This window comes from Lepisma saccharinum, chromosome 16 (genome assembly GCF_977018435.1).
Source record: "Lepisma saccharinum chromosome 16, izLepSacc3.1, whole genome shotgun sequence".
Lineage (NCBI taxonomy): Eukaryota > Metazoa > Arthropoda > Insecta > Zygentoma > Lepismatidae > Lepisma > Lepisma saccharinum.
In genome coordinates this window covers 23,289,362-23,308,031 of record NC_139244.1, presented here as the reverse complement: position 1 = coordinate 23,308,031, position 18,670 = coordinate 23,289,362, and the positions used below count along the sequence as shown (strand labels likewise).

The 18,670-nt window shown below is 40.0% G+C and overlaps 1 protein-coding gene and 20 non-coding genes across 21 annotated transcripts in view; all 21 read right to left on the bottom strand.

The window, feature by feature from the left end:
• LOC146000527 (uncharacterized) overlaps window positions 1-18,670 on the bottom strand; it is a 120,681-nt gene that overhangs the window by 37,349 nt on the left and 64,662 nt on the right. The gene's annotated exons all lie outside the window — the stretch shown is intronic.
• Window positions 670-742, bottom strand: TRNAR-UCG (transfer RNA arginine (anticodon UCG)). Its single transcript has one exon. It is a non-coding gene; the product is annotated as a tRNA-Arg (tRNA).
• On the bottom strand, window positions 967-1,039 carry TRNAR-UCG (transfer RNA arginine (anticodon UCG)). The gene has a single exon. It is a non-coding gene; the product is annotated as a tRNA-Arg (tRNA).
• On the bottom strand, window positions 1,264-1,336 carry TRNAR-UCG (transfer RNA arginine (anticodon UCG)). The gene has a single exon. It is a non-coding gene; the product is annotated as a tRNA-Arg (tRNA).
• On the bottom strand, window positions 2,600-2,672 carry TRNAR-UCG (transfer RNA arginine (anticodon UCG)). Its single transcript has one exon. It is a non-coding gene; the product is annotated as a tRNA-Arg (tRNA).
• Window positions 3,194-3,266, bottom strand: TRNAR-UCG (transfer RNA arginine (anticodon UCG)). The gene has a single exon. It is a non-coding gene; the product is annotated as a tRNA-Arg (tRNA).
• On the bottom strand, window positions 3,491-3,563 carry TRNAR-UCG (transfer RNA arginine (anticodon UCG)). Its single transcript has one exon. It is a non-coding gene; the product is annotated as a tRNA-Arg (tRNA).
• On the bottom strand, window positions 4,085-4,157 carry TRNAR-UCG (transfer RNA arginine (anticodon UCG)). The gene has a single exon. It is a non-coding gene; the product is annotated as a tRNA-Arg (tRNA).
• On the bottom strand, window positions 6,002-6,074 carry TRNAR-UCG (transfer RNA arginine (anticodon UCG)). The gene has a single exon. It is a non-coding gene; the product is annotated as a tRNA-Arg (tRNA).
• Window positions 6,299-6,371, bottom strand: TRNAR-UCG (transfer RNA arginine (anticodon UCG)). Its single transcript has one exon. It is a non-coding gene; the product is annotated as a tRNA-Arg (tRNA).
• Window positions 6,596-6,668, bottom strand: TRNAR-UCG (transfer RNA arginine (anticodon UCG)). Its single transcript has one exon. It is a non-coding gene; the product is annotated as a tRNA-Arg (tRNA).
• TRNAR-UCG (transfer RNA arginine (anticodon UCG)) lies at window positions 7,926-7,998 on the bottom strand. The gene has a single exon. It is a non-coding gene; the product is annotated as a tRNA-Arg (tRNA).
• Window positions 8,520-8,592, bottom strand: TRNAR-UCG (transfer RNA arginine (anticodon UCG)). Its single transcript has one exon. It is a non-coding gene; the product is annotated as a tRNA-Arg (tRNA).
• Window positions 9,330-9,402, bottom strand: TRNAR-UCG (transfer RNA arginine (anticodon UCG)). Its single transcript has one exon. It is a non-coding gene; the product is annotated as a tRNA-Arg (tRNA).
• On the bottom strand, window positions 9,628-9,700 carry TRNAR-UCG (transfer RNA arginine (anticodon UCG)). The gene has a single exon. It is a non-coding gene; the product is annotated as a tRNA-Arg (tRNA).
• Window positions 10,744-10,816, bottom strand: TRNAR-UCG (transfer RNA arginine (anticodon UCG)). Its single transcript has one exon. It is a non-coding gene; the product is annotated as a tRNA-Arg (tRNA).
• On the bottom strand, window positions 13,629-13,701 carry TRNAR-UCG (transfer RNA arginine (anticodon UCG)). Its single transcript has one exon. It is a non-coding gene; the product is annotated as a tRNA-Arg (tRNA).
• On the bottom strand, window positions 14,594-14,666 carry TRNAR-UCG (transfer RNA arginine (anticodon UCG)). The gene has a single exon. It is a non-coding gene; the product is annotated as a tRNA-Arg (tRNA).
• TRNAR-UCG (transfer RNA arginine (anticodon UCG)) lies at window positions 14,891-14,963 on the bottom strand. Its single transcript has one exon. It is a non-coding gene; the product is annotated as a tRNA-Arg (tRNA).
• TRNAR-UCG (transfer RNA arginine (anticodon UCG)) lies at window positions 15,188-15,260 on the bottom strand. The gene has a single exon. It is a non-coding gene; the product is annotated as a tRNA-Arg (tRNA).
• On the bottom strand, window positions 15,486-15,558 carry TRNAR-UCG (transfer RNA arginine (anticodon UCG)). Its single transcript has one exon. It is a non-coding gene; the product is annotated as a tRNA-Arg (tRNA).

Below are 18,670 nucleotides of genomic sequence, written 5' to 3'. Positions count from 1 at the left end.
GCTAACTATCGACTCGCTAGTGACAGGTTCTGTGAGTAATTTAAAAGTGTATTTATTGTAAGAGTTTATTTTCTCCGACCGTGACAGGACTCGAACCTGCAATCTTCGGATCCGAAGTCCGACGCCTCATCCATTAGGCCAAACGGTCACGAACGACTGCATTATACCAATAGCTTTTATACTGGTCATTCAAGTACAGTGATTTGCTTTCACCTTAATCGTGATTTTCTCATTCCCGTTGAGATAGAAAAGTGTAGTTACAAAAGGACAGAGACTTTCTGTTCAAACGAAAATAATGCTAACTATCGACTCGCTAGTCACAGGTTCCGTGAGGAATTTAAAAGTGTATTTATTGTAAGAGTTTATTTTCTCCGACCGTGACAGGACTCGAACCTGCAATATTCGGATCCGAAGTCCGACGCCTTATACATCAGGCCACACGGTGACGAACGACTGCATTATACCAATAGCTTTTATACTGGTCATTCAAGTACAGTAATTTGCTTCCACCTTAATCGTGATTTTCTCATTCCCGTTGAGATAGAAAAGTGTAGTTACAAAAGGACAGAAACTTTCTGTTCAAACGAAAATAATGCTAACTATCGACTCGCTAGTGACAGGTTCTGTGAGGAATTTAAAAGTTTATTTATTGTAGGAGTTTATTTTCTCCAACCGTGACAGGACTCGAACCTGCAATCTTCGGATCCGAAGTCCGACGCCTTATCCATTAGGCCACACGGTCACGAACGACTGCATTATACCAATAGCTTTTATACTGGTCATTCAAGTACAGTGATTTGCTTTCACCTTAATCGTGATTTTCTCATTCCCGTTGAGATAGAAAAGTGTAGTTACAAAAGGACAGAAACTTTCTGTTCAAACGAAAATAATGCTAACTATCGACTCGCTAGTGACAGGTTCTGTGAGATATTTAAAAGTGTATTTATTGTAAGAGTTTATTTTCTCCGACCGTGACAGGACACGAACCTGCAATCTTCGGATCCGAAGTCCGACGCCTTATCCATTAGGCCACACGGTCACGAACGACTGCATTATACCAATAGCTTTTATACTGGTCATTCAAGTACAGTGATTTGCTTTCACCTTAATCGTGATTTTCTCATTCCCGTTGAGATAGAAAAGTGTAGTTACAAAAGGACAGAAACTTTCTGTTCAAACGAAAATAATGCTAACTATCGACTCGCTAGTGACAGGTTCTGTGAGGAATTTAAAAGTTTATTTATTGTAAGAGTTTATTTTCTCCAACCGTGACAGGACTCGAACCTGCAATCTTCGGATCCGAAGTCCGACGCCTTATCCATTAGGCCACACGGTCACGAAACGACTGCATTATACCAATAGCTTTTATAATGGTCATTCAAGTACAGCGATTTGTTTTCGGCATAATTGTGATTTTCTCATTCCCGTTGAGATAAAAAAGTGTAGTTACAAAAGGACAGACAATTCGCTTTTAAAGAAAATAATGCTAATTAACGTCTCCCTAGTGACAGTTTCTGTGAGGAATTTAAAAAGTGTATTTATTGTAAGAGTTTGTTTTCTCCGACCGTGACAGGACTCGAACCTGCAATCTTCGGATCCGAAGTCCGACGCCTTATCCATTTTTTTTTATTTTTTTTTTTTTTACAAAGGAAAGGCCCTTCGCGGAAGCTTCCCCCATCACACTTCATTCACTCATATCATTTTATATTTCAATTTCAAGACTTTTCAGGACAGACAATCACAAACATCCATGGCCGAGCCGGGAATCGAACCCGGGACCCCTGGCGTCGTAGCGCGATGTGCTAACCACTCCGCCACAGGGGCCGCCCAAAAGTGTATTTAATGTAAGAATTTATTTTCTCCGACCGTGACAGGACTCGAACCTGCAATCTTCGGATCCGAAGTCCGACGCCTTATCCATTTTTTTTTTTTTTTTTTTTTTAAAGGAAATACCCCCTACACGGAGGTATCCCCCACCATTCACTCTTTTTTCTCACTTTTACACTTTTCAATTCTTACATTTTTCTTCGTCTCTTATCAACTGGACGAACACAAATACCCATGCCTTACCCGGGACTCGAACCCAGAACCCCTGGCGTTGTAGCGCGCTCTGCTAACCACTTTTTTTTTTTTTTTTTTTTTTTTTTTTTTTTTTTTTTAAAGGAAATACCCCCTACTCGGAGGTATCCCCCACCATTCACTCTTTGTCTCACTTTTACACTTTTCAATTCTTACATTTTCATTGTTTCTTATCAACTGGACGAACACAAATACCCATGCCTTACCCGGGACTCGAACCCAGAACCCCTGGCGTTGTAGCGCGCTCTGCTAACCACTTCGCCACGAAGGTCGACATCCATTAGGCCACACGGTCACGAAAGACTGCATTATAGCAATAGCTTTTATAATGGTCACTCAAGTAAAGTGATTTGCTTTCACCTTAATCGTGATTTTCTCATTCCCGTTGAGATAGAAAAGTGTAGTTACAAAAAGGACAGACAATTTCTGTTCAAACGAAAATAATGCTAACTATCGACTCGCTAGTGACAGGTTCTGTGAGTAATTTAAAAGTGTATTTATTGTAAGAGTTTATTTTCTCCGACCGTGACAGGACTCGAACCTGCAATCTTCGGATCCGAAGTCCGACGCCTTATCCATTAGGCCAAACGGTCACGAACGACTGCATTATACCAATAGCTTTTATACTGGTCATTCAAGTACAGTGATTTGCTTTCACCTTAATCGTGATTTTCTCATTCCCGTTGAGATAGAAAAGTGTAGTTACAAAAGGACAGAAACTTTCTGTTCAAACGAAAATAATGCTAACTATCGACTCGCTAGTCACAGGTTCCGTGAGGAATTTAAAAGTGTATTTATTGTAAGAGTTTATTTTCTCCGACCGTGACAGGACTCGAACCTGCAATATTCGGATCCGAAGTCCGACGCCTTATACATCAGGCCACACGGTGACGAACGACTGCATTATACCAATAGCTTTTATACTGGTCATTCAAGTACAGTAATTTGCTTCCACCTTAATCGTGATTTTCTCATTCCCGTTGAGATAGAAAAGTGTAGTTACAAAAGGACAGAAACTTTCTGTTCAAACGAAAATAATGCTAACTATCGACTCGCTAGTGACATGTTCTGTGAGATATTTAAAAGTGTATTTATTGTAAGAGTTTATTTTCTCCGACCGTGACAGGACACGAACCTGCAATCTTCGGATCCGAAGTCCGACGCCTTATCCATTAGGCCACACGGTCACGAACGACTGCATTATACCAATAGCTTTTATACTGGTCATTCAAGTACAGTGATTTGCTTTCACCTTAATCGTGATTTTCTCATTCCCGTTGAGATAGAAAAGTGTAGTTACAAAAGGACAGAAACTTTCTGTTCAAACGAAAATAATGCTAACTATCGACTCGCTAGTGACAGGTTCTGTGAGGAATTTAAAAGTTTATTTATTGTAAGAGTTTATTTTCTCCAACCGTGACAGGACTCGAACCTGCAATCTTAGGATCCGAAGTCCGACGCCTTATCCATTAGGCCACACGGTCACGAACGACTGCATTATACCAATAGCTTTTATACTGGTCATTCAAGTATAGTGATTTGCTTTCACCTTAATCGTGATTTTCTCATTCCCGTTGAGATAGAAAAGTGTAGTTACAAAAGGACAGAAACTTTCTGTTCAAACGAAAATAATGCTAACTATCGACTCGCTAGTGACAGGTTCTGTGAGATATTTAAAAGTGTATTTATTGTATGAGTTTATTTTCTCCGACCGTGACAGGACACGAACCTGCAATCTGCGGATCCGAATTCCGACGCCTTATCCATTAGGCCACACGGTCACGAACGACTGCATTATACCAATAGCTTTTATACTGGTCATTCAAGTACAGTGATTTGCTTCCACCTTAATCGTGATTTTCTCATTCCCGTTGAGATAGAAAAGTGTAGTTACAAAAGGACAGAAACTTTCTGTTCAAACGAAAATAATGCTAACTATCGACTCGCTAGTGACAGGTTCTGTGAGGAATTTAAAAGTTTATTTATTGTAAGAGTTTATTTTCTCCAACCGTGACAGGACTCGAACCTGCAATCTTCGGATCCGAAGTCCGACGCCTTATCCATTAGGCCACACGGTCACGAAACGACTGCATTATACCAATAGCTTTTATAATGGTCATTCAAGTACAGCGATTTGCTTTCGGCATAATTGTGATTTTCTCATTCCCGTTGAGATAAAAAAGTGTAGTTACAAAAGGACAGACAATTCGCTTTTAAAGAAAATAATGCTAATTAACGTCTCCCTAGTGACAGTTTCTGTGAGGAATTTAAAAAGTGTATTTATTGTAAGAGTTTGTTTTCTCCGACCGTGACAGGACTCGAACCTGCAATCTTCGGATCCGAAGTCCGACGCCTTATCCATTTTTTTTTTTTTTTTTTTTTTTTTTACAAAGGAAAGCCCCTACGCGGAAGCTTCCCCCATCACACTTCATTCACTCATATCATTTTATATTTCAATTTCAAGACTTTTCAGGACAGACAATCACAAACATCCATGGCCGAGCCGGGAATCGAACCCGGGACCCCTGGCGTCGTAGCGCGATGTGCTAACCACTCCGCCACAGGGGCCGCCCAAAAGTGTATTTAATGTAAGAATTTATTTTCTCCGACCGTGACAGGACTCGAACCTGCAATCTTCGGATCCGAAGTCCGACGCCTTATCCATTTTTTTTTTTTTTTTTTTTTTTAAAGGAAATACCCCCTACACGGAGGTATCCCCCACCATTCACTCTTTTTTCTCACTTTTACACTTTTCAATTCTTACATTTTTCTTCGTCTCTTATCAACTGGACGAACACAAATACCCATGCCTTACCCGGGACTCGAACCCAGAACCCCTGGCGTTGTAGCGCGCTCTGCTAACCACTTTTTTTTTTTTTTTTTTTTTAAAAGGAAATACCCCCTACTGGGAGGTATCCCCCACCATTCACTCTTTGTCTCACTTTTACACTTTTCAATTCTTACATTTTCATTGTTTCTTATCAACTGGACGAACACAAATACCCATGCCTTACCCGGGACTCGAACCCAGAACCCCTGGCGTTGTAGCGCGCTCTGCTAACCACTTCGCCACGAAGGTCGACATCCATTAGGCCACACGGTCACGAAAGACTGCATTATAGCAATAGCTTTTATAATGGTCACTCAAGTATAGTGATTTGCTTTCACCTTAATCGTGATTTTCTCATTCCCGTTGAGATAGAAAAGTGTAGTTACAAAAAGGACAGACAATTTCTGTTCAAACGAAAATAATGCTAACTATCGACTCGCTAGTGACAGGTTCTGTGAGTAATTTAAAAGTGTATTTATTGTAAGAGTTTATTTTCTCCGACCGTGACAGGACTCGAACCTGCAATCTTCGGATCCGAAGTCCGACGCCTCATCCATTAGGCCAAACGGTCACGAACGACTGCATTATACCAATAGCTTTTATACTGGTCATTCAAGTACAGTGATTTGCTTTCACCTTAATCGTGATTTTCTCATTCCCGTTGAGATAGAAAAGTGTAGTTACAAAAGGACAGAGACTTTCTGTTCAAACGAAAATAATGCTAACTATCGACTCGCTAGTCACAGGTTCCGTGAGGAATTTAAAAGTGTATTTATTGTAAGAGTTTATTTTCTCCGACCGTGACAGGACTCGAACCTGCAATATTCGGATCCGAAGTCCGACGCCTTATACATCAGGCCACACGGTGACGAACGACTGCATTATACCAATAGCTTTTATACTGGTCATTCAAGTACAGTAATTTGCTTCCACCTTAATCGTGATTTTCTCATTCCCGTTGAGATAGAAAAGTGTAGTTACAAAAGGACAGAAACTTTCTGTTCAAACGAAAATAATGCTAACTATCGACTCGCTAGTGACAGGTTCTGTGAGGAATTTAAAAGTTTATTTATTGTAGGAGTTTATTTTCTCCAACCGTGACAGGACTCGAACCTGCAATCTTCGGATCCGAAGTCCGACGCCTTATCCATTAGGCCACACGGTCACGAACGACTGCATTATACCAATAGCTTTTATACTGGTCATTCAAGTACAGTGATTTGCTTTCACCTTAATCGTGATTTTCTCATTCCCGTTGAGATAGAAAAGTGTAGTTACAAAAGGACAGAAACTTTCTGTTCAAACGAAAATAATGCTAACTATCGACTCGCTAGTGACAGGTTCTGTGAGATATTTAAAAGTGTATTTATTGTAAGAGTTTATTTTCTCCGACCGTGACAGGACACGAACCTGCAATCTTCGGATCCGAAGTCCGACGCCTTATCCATTAGGCCACACGGTCACGAACGACTGCATTATACCAATAGCTTTTATACTGGTCATTCAAGTACAGTGATTTGCTTTCACCTTAATCGTGATTTTCTCATTCCCGTTGAGATAGAAAAGTGTAGTTACAAAAGGACAGAAACTTTCTGTTCAAACGAAAATAATGCTAACTATCGACTCGCTAGTGACAGGTTCTGTGAGGAATTTAAAAGTGTATTTATTGTAAGAGTTTATTTTCTCCGACCGTGACAGGACTCGAACCTGCAATCTTCGGATCCGAAGTCCGACGCCTTATCCATTAGGCCACACGGTCACGAAACGACTGCATTATACCAATAGCTTTTATAATGGTCATTCAAGTACAGCGATTTGTTTTCGGCATAATTGTGATTTTCTCATTCCCGTTGAGATAAAAAAGTGTAGTTACAAAAGGACAGACAATTCGCTTTTAAAGAAAATAATGCTAATTAACGTCTCCCTAGTGACAGTTTCTGTGAGGAATTTAAAAAGTGTATTTATTGTAAGAGTTTGTTTTCTCCGACCGTGACAGGACTCGAACCTGCAATCTTCGGATCCGAAGTCCGACGCCTTATCCATTTTTTTTTATTTTTTTTTTTTTTACAAAGGAAAGGCCCTTCGCGGAAGCTTCCCCCATCACACTTCATTCACTCATATCATTTTATATTTCAATTTCAAGACTTTTCAGGACAGACAATCACAAACATCCATGGCCGAGCCGGGAATCGAACCCGGGACCCCTGGCGTCGTAGCGCGATGTGCTAACCACTCCGCCACAGGGGCCGCCCAAAAGTGTATTTAATGTAAGAATTTATTTTCTCCGACCGTGACAGGACTCGAACCTGCAATCTTCGGATCCGAAGTCCGACGCCTTATCCATTTTTTTTTTTTTTTTTTTTTTAAAGGAAATACCCCCTACACGGAGGTATCCCCCACCATTCACTCTTTTTTCTCACTTTTACACTTTTCAATTCTTACATTTTTCTTCGTCTCTTATCAACTGGACGAACACAAATACCCATGCCTTACCCGGGACTCGAACCCAGAACCCCTGGCGTTGTAGCGCGCTCTGCTAACCACTTTTTTTTTTTTTTTTTTTTTTTTTTTTTTTTAAAGGAAATACCCCCTACTCGGAGGTATCCCCCACCATTCACTCTTTGTCTCACTTTTACACTTTTCAATTCTTACATTTTCATTGTTTCTTATCAACTGAACGAACACAAATACCCATGCCTTACCCGGGACTCGAACCCAGAACCCCTGGCGTTGTAGCGCGCTCTGCTAACCACTTCGCCACGAAGGTCGACATCCATTAGGCCACACGGTCACGAAAGACTGCATTATAGCAATAGCTTTTATAATGGTCACTCAAGTAAAGTGATTTGCTTTCACCTTAATCGTGATTTTCTCATTCCCGTTGAGATAGAAAAGTGTAGTTACAAAAAGGACAGACAATTTCTGTTCAAACGAAAATAATGCTAACTATCGACTCGCTAGTGACAGGTTCTGTGAGTAATTTAAAAGTGTATTTATTGTAAGAGTTTATTTTCTCCGACCGTGACAGGACTCGAACCTGCAATCTTCGGATCCGAAGTCCGACGCCTTATCCATTAGGCCAAACGGTCACGAACGACTGCATTATACCAATAGCTTTTATACTGGTCATTCAAGTACAGTGATTTGCTTTCACCTTAATCGTGATTTTCTCATTCCCGTTGAGATAGAAAAGTGTAGTTACAAAAGGACAGAAACTTTCTGTTCAAACGAAAATAATGCTAACTATCGACTCGCTAGTCACAGGTTCCGTGAGGAATTTAAAAGTGTATTTATTGTAAGAGTTTATTTTCTCCGACCGTGACAGGACTCGAACCTGCAATATTCGGATCCGAAGTCCGACGCCTTATACATCAGGCCACACGGTGACGAACGACTGCATTATACCAATAGCTTTTATACTGGTCATTCAAGTACAGTAATTTGCTTCCACCTTAATCGTGATTTTCTCATTCCCGTTGAGATAGAAAAGTGTAGTTACAAAAGGACAGAAACTTTCTGTTCAAACGAAAATAATGCTAACTATCGACACGCTAGTGACAGGTTCTGTGAGGAATTTAAAAGTTTATTTATTGTAGGAGTTTATTTTCTCCAACCGTGACAGGACTCGAACCTGCAATCTTCGGATCCGAAGTCCGACGCCTTATCCATTAGGCCACACGGTCACGAACTAGTGCATTATACCAATAGCTTTTATACTGGTCATTCAAGTACAGTGATTTGCTTTCACCTTAATCGTGATTTTCTCATTCCCGTTGAGATAGAAAAGTGTAGTTACAAAAGGACAGAAACTTTCTGTTCAAACGAAAATAATGCTAACTATCGACTCGCTAGTGACAGGTTCTGTGAGATATTTAAAAGTGTATTTATTGTAAGAGTTTATTTTCTCCGACCGTGACAGGACACGAACCTGCAATCTTAGGATCCGAAGTCCGACGCCTTATCCATTTTTTTTTTTTTTTTTTTTTTTTTTAAAGGAAAGCCCCTATGCGGAAGCTTCCCCCATCACACTTCATTCACTCATATCATTTCATTCATATTTCAATTTCAAGACTTTTCAGGACAGACAATCACAAACATCCATGGCCGAGCCGGGAATCGAACCCGGGACCCCTGGCGTCGTAGCGCGATGTGCTAACCACTCCGCCACAGGGGCCGCCCATTAGGCCACACGGTCACGAACGACTGCATTATAGCAATAGCTTTTATACTGGTCATTCAAGTACAGTGATTTGCTTTCACCTTAATCGTGATTTTCTCATTCCCGTTTGAGATAGAAAAGTGTAGTTACAAAAGGACAGAAACTTTCTGTTCAAACGAAAATAATGCTAACTATCGACTCGCTAGTGACAGGTTCTGTGAGATATTTAAAAGTGTATTTATTGTATGAGTTTATTTTCTCCGACCGTGACAGGACACGAACCTGCAATCTTCGGATCCGAAGTCCGACGCCTTATCCATTAGGCCACACGGTCACGAAACGACTGCATTATACCAATAGCTTTTATACTGGTCATTCAAATACAGTGATTTGCTTTCACCTTAATCGTGATTTTCTCATTCCCGTTGAGATAGAAAAGTGTAGTTACAAAAGGACAGAAACTTTCTGTTCAAACGAAAATAATGCTAACTATCGACTCGCTAGTGACAGGTTCTGTGAGGAATTTAAAAGTGTATTTATTGTAAGAGTTTATTTTCTCCGACCGTGACAGGACTCGAACCTGCAATCTTCGGATCCGAAGTCCGACGCCTTATCCATTAGGCCACACGGTCACGAAACGACTGCATTATACCAATAGCTTTTATAATGGTCATTCAAGTACAGCGATTTGCTTTCGGCATAATTGTGATTTTCTCATTCCCGTTGAGATAAAAAAGTGTAGTTACAAAAGGACAGACAATTCGCTTTTAAAGAAAATAATGCTAATTAACGTCTCCCTAGTGACAGTTTCTGTGAGGAATTTAAAAAGTGTATTTATTGTAAGAGTTTGTTTTCTCCGACCGTGACAGGACTCGAACCTGCAATCTTCGGATCCGAAGTCCGACGCCTTATCCATTTTTTTTTTTTTTTTTTTTTTTACAAAGGAAAGCCCCTACGCGGAAGCTTCCCCCATCACACTTCATTCACTCATATCATTTTATATTTCAATTTCAAGACTTTTCAGGACAGACAATCACAAACATCCATGGCCGAGCCGGGAATCGAACCCGGGACCCCTGGCGTCGTAGCGCGATGTGCTAACCACTCCGCCACAGGGGCCGCCCAAAAGTGTATTTAATGTAAGAATTTATTTTCTCCGACCGTGACAGGACTCGAACCTGCAATCTTCGGATCCGAAGTCCGACGCCTTATCCATTTTTTTTTTTTTTTTTTTAAAGGAAATACCCCCTACACGGAGGTATCCCCCACCATTCACTCTTTTTTCTCACTTTTACACTTTTCAATTCTTACATTTTTCTTCGTCTCTTATCAACTGGACGAACACAAATACCCATGCCTTACCCGGGACTCGAACCCAGAACCCCTGGCGTTGTAGCGCGCTCTGCTAACCACTTCGCCACGGAGGTCGACATCCATTAGGCCACACGGTCACGAACGACTGCATTATACCAATAGCTTTTATACTGGTCATTCAAGTACAGTGATTTGCTTTCACCTTAATCGTGATTTTCTCATTCCCGTTGAATTAGAAAAGTGTAGTTACAAAAGGACAGAAACTTTCTGTTCAAACGAAAATAATGCTAACTATCGACTCGCTAGTGACAGGTTCTGTGAGGAATTTAAAAGTGTATTTATTGTAAGAGTTTATTTTCTCCGACCGTGACAGGACTCGAACCTGCAATCTTCGGATCCGAAGTCCGACGCCTTATCCATTAGGCCACACGGTCACGAACGACTGCATTATAGCAATAGCTTTTATAATGGTCATTCAAGTACAGTGATTTGCTTCCACCTTAATCGTGATTTTCTCATTCCCGTTGAGATAGAAAAGTGTAGTTACAAAAGGACAGAAACTTTCTGTTCAAACGAAAATAATGCTAACTATCGACTCGCTAGTCACAGGTTCCGTGAGGAATTTAAAAGTGTATTTATTGTAAGAGTTTATTTTCTCCGACCGTGAAAGGACTCGAATCTGCAATCTTCGGATCCGAAGTCCGACGCCTTATCCATTTGGCCACACGGTCACGAACGACTGCATTATACCAATAGCTTTTATACTGGTCATTCAAGTACAGTGATTTGCTTTCACCTTAATCGTGATTTTCTCATTCCCGTTGAGATAGAAAAGTGTAGTTACAAAAGGACAGAAACTTTCTGTTCAAACGAAAATAATGCTAACTATCGACTCGCTAGTGACAGGTTCTGTGAGAAATTTAAAAGTGTATTTATTGTAAGAGTTTATTTTCTCCGACCGTGACAGGACTCAACCTGCAATCTTCGTATCCGAAGTCCGACGCCTTATCCATTTTTTTTATTACTATTATTACAAATTACATTTTATATGAACATGGTTAAAAATAAGATACCTTCTTTTTATTCATATACAACCTTTAGGAAAATTTGCATAATTCTTTCTATTATAAACAATAGTGTTTTGCATTAATTCCTGTTGTAAGAAATCTTTAAAATTACATGCGTACTGAATATTTATGCAGTTTAAAGTATAGTAAATAGAATTGCTAATAAGCCATTGTACTGCATTCTATTTGATCTTAGGATAATACTTAAAATCTGGTATTATTACAGTCTGTGACGTATAATTAGCTGTTGATGTACGACATATTCTACTTAACATGTTTCGTAATTGTTGCCACATGGTACTTGCGTGACGATCCATTAGGCCACACGGTCACGAACGACTGCATTATACCAATAGCTTTTATACTGGTCATTCAAGTACAGTGATTTGCTTTCACCTTAATCGTGATTTTCTCATTCCCGTTGAGATAGAAAAGTGTAGTTACAAAAGGACAGAAACTTTCTGTTCAAACGAAAATAATGCTAACTATCGACTCGCTAGTGACAGGTTCTGTGAGATATTTAAAAGTGTATTTATTGTAAGAGTTTATTTTCTCCGACCGTGACAGGACACGAACCTGCAATCTTCGGATCCGAAGTCCGACGCCTTATCCATTACGCCACACGGTCACGAACGACTGCATTATACCAATAGCTTTTATACCGGTCATTCAACTACAGTGATTTGCTTTCACCTTAATCGTGATTTTCTCATTCCCGTTGAGATAGAAAAGTGTAGTTACAAAAGGAGAGACACTTTCTGTTCAAACTAACATAATGCTAACTATCGACTCGCTAGTGACAGGTTCTGTGAGGAATTTAAAAGTGTATTTATTGTAAGAGTTTATTTTCTCCGACCGTGAAAGGACTCGAACCTGCAATCTTCGGATCCGAAGTCCGACGCCTTATGCATTTTCTTTTTCTTTTTTCTTTTTTTCTAAAGAAAATACCCCCGACACGGAGGTATCCCCCACCATTCACACTTATTTCACTTTTCAATTCTTACAGTTTCTCAGTTTCTTTTCATCAGGACAAACACAAATACACATGCCTTACCCGGGACTCGAACCCAGAACCCCTGGCGTTGTAGCGCGCTCTGCTAACCACTTCGCCACGGAGGTCGACATCCATTAGGCCACACGGTCACGAACGACTGCATTATACCAATAGCTTTTATACTGGTCATTCAAGTACAGTGATTTGCTTTCACCTTAATCGTGATTTTCTCATTCCCGTTGAATTAGAAAAGTGTAGTTACAAAAGGACAGAAACTTTCTGTTCAAACGAAAATAATGCTAACTATCGACTCGCTAGTGACAGGTTCTGTGAGGAATTTAAAAGTGTATTTATTGTAAGAGTTTATTTTCTCCGACCGTGAAAGGACTCGAACCTGCAATCTTCGGATCCGAAGTCCGACGCCTTATGCATTTTCTTTTTCTTTTTTCTTTTTTTCTAAAGAAAATACCCCCGACACGGAGGTATCCCCCACCATTCACACTTATTTCACTTTTCAATTCTTACAGTTTCTCAGTTTCTTTTCATCAGGACAAACACAAATACACATGCCTTACCCGGGACTCGAACCCAGAACCCCTGGCGTTGTAGCGCGCTCTGCTAACCACTTCGCCACGGAGGTCGACATCCATTAGGCCACACGGTCACGAACGACTGCATTATACCAATAGCTTTTATACTGGTCATTCAAGTACAGTGATTTGCTTCCACCTTAATCGTGATTTTCTCATTCCCGTTGAGATAGAAAAGTGTAGTTACAAAAGGACAGAAACTTTCTGTTCAAACGAAAATAATGCTAACTATCGACTCGCTAGTGACAGGTTCTGTGAGATATTTAAAAGTGTATTTATTGTAAGAGTTTATTTTCTCCGACCGTGACAGGACACGAACCTGCAATCTTCGGATCCGAAGTCCGACGCCTTATCCATTAGGCCAAACGGTCACGAACGACTGCATTATACCAATAGCTTTTATACCGGTCATTCAACTACAGTGATTTGCTTTCACCTTAATCGTGATTTTCTCATTCCCGTTGAGATAGAAAAGTGTAGTTACAAAAGGACAGACACTTTCTGTTCAAACTAACATAATGCTAACTATCGACTCGCTAGTGACAGGTTCTGTGAGGAATTTAAAAGTGTATTTATTGTAAGAGTTTATTTTCTCCGACCGTGAAAGGACTCGAACCTGCAATCTTCGGATCCGAAGTCCGACGCCTTATCCATTAGGCCACACGGTCACGAACAACTGCATTATACCAATGGCTTTTATACTGGTCATTCAAGTACAGTGATTTGCTTCCACCTTAATCGTGATTTTCTCATTCCCGTTGAGATAGAAAAGTGTAGTTACAAAAGGACAGAAACTTTCTGTTCAAACGAAAAAAATGCTAACTATCGACTCGCTAGTGACAGGTTCTGTGAGGAATTTAAAAGTGTATTTATTGTAAGAGTTAATTTTCTCTGACCGTGACAGGACTCGAACCTGCAATCTTCGGATCCGAAGTCCGACGCCTTATCCATTTTTTTTATTACTATTATTACAAATTACATTTTATATGAACATGGTTAAAAATAAGATACCTTCTTTTTATTCATATACAACCTTTAGGAAAATTTGCATAATTCTTTCTATTATAAACAATAGTGTTTTGCATTAATTCCTGTTGTAAGAAATCTTTAAAATTACATGCGTACTGAATATTTATGCAGTTTAAAGTATAGTAAATAGAATTGCTAATAAGCCATTGTACTGCATTCTATTTGATCTTAGGATAATACTTAAAATCTGGTATTATTACAGTCTGTGACGTATAATTAGCTGTTGATGTACGACATATTCTACTTAACATGTTTCGTAATTGTTGCCACATGGTACTTGCGTGACGATCCATTAGGCCACACGGTCACGAACGACTGCATTATACCAATAGCTTTTATACTGGTCATTCAAGTACAGTGATTTGCTTTCACCTTAATCGTGATTTTCTCATTCCCGTTGAGATAGAAAAGTGTAGTTACAAAAGGACAGAAACTTTCTGTTCAAACGAAAATAATGCTAACTATCGACTCGCTAGTGACAGGTTCTGTGAGATATTTAAAAGTGTATTTATTGTAAGAGTTTATTTTCTCCGACCGTGACAGGACACGAACCTGCAATCTTCGGATCCGAAGTCCGACGCTTTATCCATTAGGCCACACGGTCACGAACGACTGCATTATACCAATAGCTTTTATACCGGTCATTCAACTACAGTGATTTGCTTTCACCTTAATCGTGATTTTCTCATTCCCGTTGAGATAGAAAAGTGTAGTTACAAAAGGACAGACACTTTCTGTTCAAACTAACATAATGCTAACTATCGACTCGCTAGTGACAGGTTCTGTGAGGAATTTAAAAGTGTATTTATTGTAAGAGTTTATTTTCTCCGACCGTGAAAGGACTCGAACCTGCAATCTTCGGATCCGAAGTCCGACGCCTTATCCATTAGGCCACACGGTCACGAACAACTGCATTATACCAATGGCTTTTATACTGGTCATTCAAGTACAGTGATTTGCTTCCACCTTAATCGTGATTTTCTCATTCCCGTTGAGATAGAAAAGTGTAGTTACAAAAGGACAGAAACTTTCTGTTCAAACGAAAAAAATGCTAACTATCGACTCGCTAGTGACAGGTTCTGTGAGGAATTTAAAAGTGTATTTATTGTAAGAGTTAATTTTCTCCGACCGTGACAGGACTCGAACCTGCAATCTTCGGATCCGAAGTCCGACGCCTTATCCATTAGGCCACACGGTCACGAACGACTGCATTATACCAATAGGTTTTTATGCCGGTCATTCAAGTACAGTGATTTGCTTTCACCTTAATCGTGATTTTCTCATTACCGTTGAGATAGAAAAGTGTAGTTACAAAAGGACAGAAACTTTCTGTTCAAACGAAAATAATGCTAACTATCGACTCGCTAGTGACAGGTTCTGTGAGAAATTTAAAAGTGTATTTATTGTAAGAGTTTGTTTTCTCCGACCGTGACAGGACTCGAACCCGCAATACTCGGATCCGAAGTCCGACGCCTTATCCATTAGGCCACACGGTCACGAACGACTGCATTATACCAATGGCTTTTATACTGGTCATACAATTACAGTGATTTGCTTTCAGCTTAATTGTGATTTTCTCATTCCCGTTGAGATAGAAAAATATAGTTACAAAGGGAAATAAAATTTCTGTTCAAACGAAAGTAATGCTAATTATCGACTAGTTAGTGACAGTTTCTGTGAGGAATTTAAAAAGTGTATTCATTGTAACAGTTTGTTTTCTCCGAAGATTGCAGATTCGAACCTGCAATCTTCGGATCCGAAGTCCGACGCCTTATATATTAGGCCTCACGGTCACGAACGACTGCATTATACCAATAGCTTTTATACTGGTCATTCAAGTACAGTGATTTGCTTTCAGCTTAAAAATGATAGAAAAATGTATTACAAAAGGAAATAAAATTTCTGTTCAAACGAAAATAATGCTAATTATCGACTCGTTAGTGACAGTTTCTGTGAGGAATTTAAAAAGTGTATACATTGTAACAGTTCGTTTTCTCCGACAGTGACAGGACTTGAACCTGCAATCTTCGAAGCAGAAGTCCGATGACTTTTCCATTAGGCCACACGGTCACGAACGACTGGATAATAAACCTCTCCCTGCTCCCACAAAAATGGGCAAAAATTAGGCTGGAGAGTTTGGTCACGAACGACTTAATTATACCAAGAGCTTTTATACTGGTCATTCAAGTACAGTGATTTGTTTTCACCTTATTCGTGATTTTCTCATTTCCTTTGAGATAGAAAAGTGTAGTTACAAAAGGACAGACACTTTCTGTTCGAACGAAAATAATGCTAACTATCCACTCGCGAGTGACAGGTTCTGTAAGGAATTTAAAAGTGTATTTATTGTAAGAGTTTATCTTCTCCGACCGTGACAGGACTCGAATATGCAATCTTCGGTTCCGAAGTCCGATGCCTTATCCATTAGGCCACAAGGTCACGATCGACTGCATTATATAAATAGTTTTATACTGGTCATTCAATTACAGTGATTTGCTTTCAGCTTAAAAATGATAGAAAAATGTAGTTACAAAAGGAAATAAAATTTCTGTTCAAACGAAAATAATGCTAATTATCGACTCGTTAGTGACAGTTTCTGTGAGGAATTTAAAAAGTGTATTCATTGTAACAGTTCGTTTTCTCCGACAGTGACAGGACTTGAACCTGCAATCTTCGAAGCAGAAGTCCGATGACTTTTCCATTAGGCCACACGGTCACGAACGACTGGATAATAAACCTCTCCCTGCTCCCACAAAAATAGGCAAAAATTAGGCTGGAGAGTTTGGTCACGAACGACTTAATTATACCAAGAGCTTTTATACTGGTCATTCAAGTACAGTGATTTGTTTTCACCTTATTCGTGATTTTCTCATTTCCTTTGAGATAGAAAAGTGTAGTTACAAAAGGACAGACACTTTCTGTTCAAACGAAAATAATGCTAACTATCGACTCGCGAGTGACAGGTTCTGTGAGGAATTTAAAAGTGTATTTATTGTAAGAGTTTATTTTCTCCGACCGTGACAGGACTCGAATCTGCAATCTTCGGATCCGAAGTCTGACGCCTTATCCATTTTTTTTTTTTTTTTAATTTTCTTTATTGAAATTAGCTACTTCTTACACAGATTTTACATTTGGACGTCAATTTCAAAGGATCACATGTGGGAAATTTGCATACAAGGCTTTACAGGTTATCTGATCATTGTGATAATATTGTTCACTGGCATAGAATTTGAATGATAGTTTTTGTACATGAGGTTGGTTGCCAAGCACATAATAGACATAATGTCCTGTGAGAAATTGCACTGCACGTGTTCTTGTGAGAGGAAAATACTGAAACTCTGGAGTTAATATATGGTTCACCGTGAAGTCATTCGGAGAGCGGCGGCATATGATTCCAAGTAACTTCTTAAGGTGTTTCCAATGTTCCACGACTGTCACACATGTCGTCAGTCGATGCACTAAGGTGTCGTCCTGTGCACATTTGGTACAATGGGAGTTGTCTGCCATAAGGTATCTCTGCAATCGTACTCTAGTGACGATAGCATCGTGTACAGTTAAGTACCATATTGAGCGCACTCGAGTGGGGAGGTGGGTCGCCGATATGTTTCTCCACACGATGTTCCAGCGCACACTGGGGAATAATGGGACAATACGCGGAATATGTTCCATCCGGTTTTGCAGCATTTTTGATAGAGATTTGACTGTTATACCAGAAGGATCCACACTTGGAAGGGGCATCAACATGTAACAAATTTCCACTATGGTTGTTCGTAAATAGAGAAATTTAGTGGGTATAACACCTGGGTAAATTGGGGCACATAGTTCCACTTCATCCAGCATGGAGCGTAGCACACGAGCCGTAATGCTATCTTGATTCTGGACTATCATGGTGATATGGCGGTGCAAAAATAAGGCTTGCGCTTGTCGGTCGATACTCAGCAGGTTTAGTCCTCCAAGGCGAGTTGGTAGGCATAGTGTGTTATGAGCTACATGGAACAGGTGACCGTGCCAGAGAAAGCGTGTGATCATTCTCCGGATTCTCGCAGCCGTTTGGGTAGGCACGGGTAGTATTTGCGCCACATACCATAGTTTCGAGAGTGCATAAGTGTTGACATATTTGATTCTAGCGCTTAGTGACAGTTGGCGGAGTCGGTTGAAATGTAATACTGCTTGTATTTTGGGCACTATGGTTTGAAATGTGTGGTTGGAAGTCTCGACCAGGTTTCTCGAGAAATAGATCCCGAGTACTTTCAATACGTCCGTCACGTTCATTGGGACAGATTCTGTCCAGTTCCTTGCCATTGTCCCCAAGGGTAGTATTTTTGATTTTCTCAGGTTGAGACACAAGCCTGTATTTACTCGTAATTGTTCCAAGATTTCCATTAGGTTAACATAATCCTGATGATCACGCACCGCCACTGTGACATCGTCGGCGTATGCAAAAACTCGGTAGGTCATGCCATACGCTTGTATTCCTTGTAGTCGTTGATTTATTTGGTGTAGGAAGGGACTAAGAGCTGTACAGAAGGCGAGGAGTGAAAAGGGGCAACCTTGCCTAACAGAGCGTTGAAGAACAAACGGCGAGGATAATGTTCCATTTACACACAA